This window comes from Trachurus trachurus, assembly GCF_905171665.1.
Source record: "Trachurus trachurus genome assembly, chromosome: 6".
NCBI lineage: Eukaryota > Metazoa > Chordata > Actinopteri > Carangiformes > Carangidae > Trachurus > Trachurus trachurus.
Window position 1 is genome coordinate 8786230 of NC_139897.1, and position 6000 is coordinate 8792229.

At 45.2% G+C, this 6000-nt stretch overlaps 1 protein-coding gene across 1 annotated transcript in view; it reads right to left on the bottom strand.

Moving 5' to 3' along the window:
* The window catches only part of plxnb2b (plexin b2b), a 99654-nt gene extending 94173 nt beyond the window's left edge, over positions 1–5481 (bottom strand). The window contains exon 1 of the mRNA XM_083972955.1: positions 5340–5481. The gene's annotated coding sequence lies outside the window, so the exon portion shown is untranslated. The remainder of the gene's footprint in view (positions 1–5339) is intronic.
* Between the last annotated feature and the right edge of the window lie 519 nt (positions 5482–6000).

Here is a 6000-nt window from a genome sequence, read left to right on the forward strand (position 1 = left end):
AAGGGGAGTTGGGGAATCCAATCTCTCACACAGAGGAGCAGAGACAGGCGGGCAGATATGCTCCAGGCCCAGAATAACCCCGGCGGTATCCATGAATGAAATGACAGGATTACAGGGGTATTAGAAAACCTGCTGAGATGGTTGATAATGCTGTTTATGGCTGGGCGTCACACCGCCTGCAGGGAAAGAGTCAAACTGTTTTACTAATGAAAATATGGACGAGCTCTTCACACAAGCGCCGCGCAGGACGTTCAAGGCCATTACTGTAAAACGAGGAGGTCTCCCTCCTTTATTTACCTGATTTGGTTTTAGCTACTTGACTTGGACCTGGACTTTAACGTAAATACTTCAAGATTTTTTGTCTTTGGCATAACTGTAGCTGAACCTCTTAAAAGTGGGCACAGTAAACATAAGCCCCACTATCCTGGTTGAGAACGGGATTATTGTTGTGTCAACAACCCCCATGGATAATAGTAATTACTGCCCTTGCAGCGGCGGCATCAGAGTGAGGCAACTTCCCTAGCTGACAGCTTGGTCCTAATTACCAAGAACCACCAATTACTGGCTCCATTTCATTATTTATATTGCTCAGCACACCCAAATAAAAGAGACTTCAGTGACTCTGAGCAGTCACATCTCTGGCAGCTGCAGAGAAGCATCCAGAGGACCTGCTGAATCATTCTCTCATGGTTTTCTTTCCTGACAACATACTAGTCAGCATCAGCGTGGGTTTCGTTTCAACTTTGGCAAGGATACATTAAGGGGGGGGGGGGGGGTTGTGGGCATCCTCCCCCGGGAAAATTTGAGCATCAAACACTTCATTTCCTGCATTGTTGCACCCTGAATTTTGGTGAAGGCAGCAAACTGTGTTTTTACTGCATCAGTTTACGGCAAGAACGTCTTTATTTATGTATAGAAAAACATGAAATTGACACATTTCAAATGGAATTTATATTGCAGTGAGGCTCGTAAATTCAAATGTCTTAGAAATCACACGCCGTTCTTGTTTTGACAGTTTCTGGACACCGGCTTATCAGCTGCTATCTTGCCTGGAGAGCTTTAATGGGGAGGTTCAGCGCCTTAGCTGGTATCTACGGTTTTATATTCAGAAGGCTCAGTGATTGTATACTTCACAGACATAAAAAAAAAACATGTTTAAGAAAAAAGCGTGTCTTTATTCCATCTATGAATGCACACGTTCTAAATATTGAGGTGGAAGTATCCGCTGCGTGCCTCCGAAAATATGTGCCTGTGCTAGTCAGCAGGCAAACACAACGCTGCTGGGGCAACAAAACTGGGTAAAAGTATAAAATAATTCCAGAAGGGGACTGGCTTCACTTCCCTTTTGTACACACAGGAAGGAATTAAGCTGTGAAGGAAGTCCATTATCATCTTCTCTTTTCCCATTTGCTCCCGCTTGTTTATCTGCCAAGGAAACTGCAGAATCAGTTCTGAAACATCAGATCTGGAGCTTTTTAACTACTTCAACATTTTGCATCTTGCATCCACATTCATATTTCATTCAGTCCACTGTGAGCTCTATATTAGTATAACAGACTTGTCTGCTGCTGTGTAAAAGATGCCTGCAAATTTTTTTTTAAAACAAAGAGACAAAACACCATAAAAACAAAGTTCTTTATCTAGTGTGTGTATTCAACCATGCACACACACACACTGACTTTCGCAGCTGTTTGCCATCACCTTCTGCTGCCAAGCGCCGTCCAGCGATGGCGGAGGGGGGTGGGAGGGGAACAGAGACTCGGGGCGGGGGCGTGAAATTCTGCTATTCCTGCTCCAGTGAATTCTGCAGAAACTTGGCAGATCATTGTGGAGATTTGTATGTCTGTGAATTTGACATGAAACTATTTGAGAGGCTCTTCTGGAATCTGTCTCTCAGTGCACCTCCCCTTACAGGGGGCCTGACTGTTTAGCTTACGTTCTCATAAAAGGCTGACGACCACATTTCTAAGTCATTGAGGGTGCAGATAGGCGATTAACTCACTCGACGGTTTTGTAAACCGTTACAAAACTTTGTTGCTTCAAAAAAAGTATGCCTTTGAGTACAGTAAAGCACATAATCCTCAAATAGTGGAACCAAACAAAAAGCATTTGCATCCTCTATACAGATTTCTGGAACTGTACACCTTGTGGATTAACAAAGGCTCTTTCTCTAATGATGATTCAGTGCAAATTCAAACAGCCGCTCATCAAGCTCAGCATGCTGTAAATCATGTAAAGCTATTACGTTCCAATAGGACAGACAGTCTCAAAAACACGATTAAGTATGTACAAAAGGAATCTACAGTGGAGATCCAAAGCGCTTAGCATTTAGATGACAGTTGCGCGGGGCAGGCCTTGTTTGCAGGGGCTGGAGTGGAGCTGTATATGTGGCCCGGAGGCCGGATCTGTTCCAACTGTGCCCTGGCAAGGAAACGTTCAGCCCAGTCAGCCTCGACAGCTTGGATATTCGCAGGGGGCGATGGAAAAATGGAGGACTGCAGCACAGTGTTGGAGTTGGGGGAGCTCGGAGGAGGTGGGAAAGGGCTGATGAGTCAGGAACAAGGTGTTTTATATTATTTTGGTACCACAAGGACATGGCATTTGCAGTGTTCGATGAGAAAACCGAACGTGGGCTACTGTTGAGGGGATCATGTCTGTGTTGCCTGCGGTGATAGTTTATCATCTGGCAGGTATGTCTGGAGGGGGTTCGCAGCATTCTTAACCACCTTTACACATTCTGAAGGTGTTAAGATTATGCCGGCACCGCAATACTTTGCTTGGTTATGATGCATTTTTAAAGCCTGGAATTGAATTATACATTTATCACTGCAGAGAAAACTGGCAAAATGTCTATGTGGTCCAGGAGAAAACAAATAAACAAAAAAAAACACAGCGGGATCGAGCAGTTTTTCCACTGTGACCTGACGACAGCAGAGCTTCTGGCCTACATGACATTGTCATTTGACAATCCATTGTGACAATTTCAGAGTTTCCATAGATCCCAGGCATTAAAGTTAGGACGATCACTTTGATTTAGTGTGACAAATGAATTATTCACTCTCATCTCTGGGGATGCATAGTTAAATTCTGAGTCATTCTGAATATCGTGGAAAGGACTTTTGATGTCGGACAGCTTTCTCCTCACTTGATTAACCTGAACCAACTTCAAAAGTGCCAGTCAGGGTATCGCCATCAGCAATATTCTAAACAAACATGGAGCCTTTTTTAAAAACAATATTTTCGGTGAGCCTCCTCTTTGAAATATTATGTGCCAAACTTATTACTATCCATTAAAACGTTCCTGTTTACCTGTAACTGCTATATCCTTCAAAAGGAGTACTTCTAAAGAGGCGGATCTCAGTATAACAATAATACTATATAGGTGACTGCATTGATTAACGTTCAAACTTCTCTTGAATTAATGCAGAAGATAAAAAGGTTAGTGCCGCACAAGGGAAATGAAAAATATAGGCCCCATCTTCCCATCATGAAAAAGGAAGGCGAAAAACAAGAAAACAAGATTTTTTTTTTTCAAACTTGTTTGCTCATGTGCATCATAATTCATTCATCCCAAAGTACCTCTTTGCTCCTGGGTTGTGCCAAGGCAAAGGCTCATGGGAGAAATGATTGGCACCTCCTAATCCACATGGATACCAAAAAGCATGTCATTACCATGACATTTACACCAGCTTCTGGGATGGGAGACGAAGCGTGGGAACAACAAAAGGGATAAAAACACTGAAGAAAACTCCAAAAGTGTTGAATGAATTGAATTTTTAATGTGCCATGTTTTTTGGGTCACAAGTGTAGCTTAAGTACTCTGGGCAATGGCATCTCTCTGCCCATGTGCTATTAATTCAGCACAAGCAGAACAACCACCTGGGGTAGCCTACATTTCAAATGAGCCATATTTTGTTTATCTTTAACACCAGCGGGCAGGCTGGCGGGCATGCAGGCCTGGAGGAAATGCGATGGAAAGTGGAGCACGAGAGTTATGACCTAAGCAAACAGCTGATTATGGAGAAGATGAGTGAGAAAAGGAGTTGTCTGTCAAGCTAAGCCCTGCACAGATGGACGAGTGTAGCACACTAAGAAACCAGCAAGTCCTGAGGCTTTGTGGCAGCTTTGGGTTTTAAAGTACACAGCTGAAACAGTTAGGGAGGAAGCAGTGAACGGTGGGTGATCTCACATACGGCACATTTATGTGAGACTGCATGTCAATGTTCCTCACCTTTTCTTTCATCTCATCAGCTCAGTACGTCATGGTGACTCAAGTTTCCCACTCCTCGGTGAAGTATGAGCAGAGGAAGGTTTTACAGCTGTCTATATAAAACTATGATAGGAGCATTTAATTGCTGGGGATCTTCGTTTAATGAGCATCAGAGCAAATTTAATGACTTGCAGGCCTTAATAAACAAGCACAGAAACTTACTGGTGTGCAAATAAAGTTCTGACAGAATATAACTTATCCCAGTTTGTAGGCTAAGTCTTGTCTTATAATTGGACCATTGTTTCCTGACACACAAATACACAGTGTTGACCATTTACTAGCCAGAAATGTTCCACTTCTATGAGCACAATAACAAAAAGTGTCTCTGTTGGTGTACTATGGCACTTGGAGGCTGAACCTTGCCAGATCATCTCCCAGGTGAGGCAGTCAACTATCTGCTGGGTAGCACGGCCGCTCCCTCACTCCCCTCTCTCTGCTCTACACACCCTGAGTACTCAGCCCTTTCCCTAGAGCTCACTATCACCACACTACCTCCACTCTTGTACTGACAGCCAAACAATGGGAGCCAGCACTGCCTTAACGAGTAGGAGCTGGAGGCTCGACTAATTAGAGAAACCCCCAATACCCTCTGCCATTGCCTCCAACCCCTCCTGTTAAGTCAAAACAGTGCCTTACAACTTGGCCAGGGATGGGACTGCTGGACTCATCGTCAGAGAAATAGGCTGGAAGTTGTGTGTTTTTTTTGTCTGGCCTCTGGCCAATGGGGGACTGTGGTAATTGCCCGAATCCCACTGTGGCATGTGAAAGAGTGAGGGTGGCACAAGCCAAGGAAAGCGAGAAAATGCTGGGGCCGAGTGTGGGAATGAAGGTCTGGCAATAATAAAAAAAAAAGAAAACAAAGAAGAAGCACATAGGAGCTTAGAAAAATGAGGCAGAAAAGATAAATGTTTATAGGGAGAAAAAACAGTGCGACATGCAGGACAGGTGATTCAGATAAAAGTCTGAGCCTGCAGACTCTTTGTTGCGTGAAAATAATACAAGAAGAGAGAAAACTGGACAAAGTATTTGGAGTGTAAGTGAAAATAGAATGACCTCGGGTGCTACTCACTAGGGGAAGGCAGACAAGGGAGCAGCGAGCGTCTTGGCTGTTGGAGTGGAACAGAGCAGGGTGCAGCGGCGGCTGCACAGTGGGTCCTCACTGGACACTTCAATCACAGGCAGCCAGAGCCCCGGGCAAACTTGGCCAATTAGCCGCACACTGCCGCTGACCCCCAGCTTCATTAAGGGCCCAGGCTCTGGATAAGGGGAGAAAGGAGAGGAGAGGATTAGTGGGGGAGAGAGTAAACCATCAGCACTGGCCAGGTTTGAGAAGACACACATACGTATTTGCACGGACACACATGCTAGAGGTGACGCTGAAGGTTACAGATAAACACAATCAACTGTGAGAGCGCACCGCACGTACACACGTACCACACGTACACACTCGGCGCATCGCACTCCCACCTCCCCCTGTGGGCTCAACCCCACAGCAAAAGGTTGTGGTGCGGAGGTTAGAGCTGTAGAGGCCAAAGGGCACAGCTCCTTCCTCTCTCCCACGCCGCCGCACTGACAGCAACAGGTGTGGTGGCCAGCAGACATGCAATTACTAGGCTGAGAATCTGCTCTTTGTGACAGAGACAACGGCAGATCAGAGGGAAGATCAGAGCGAGAGGGAGGAGGAGAGGAGAGGAGAGGAGAGGAGAGGAGAGGAGAGGAGAGGAGAGGAG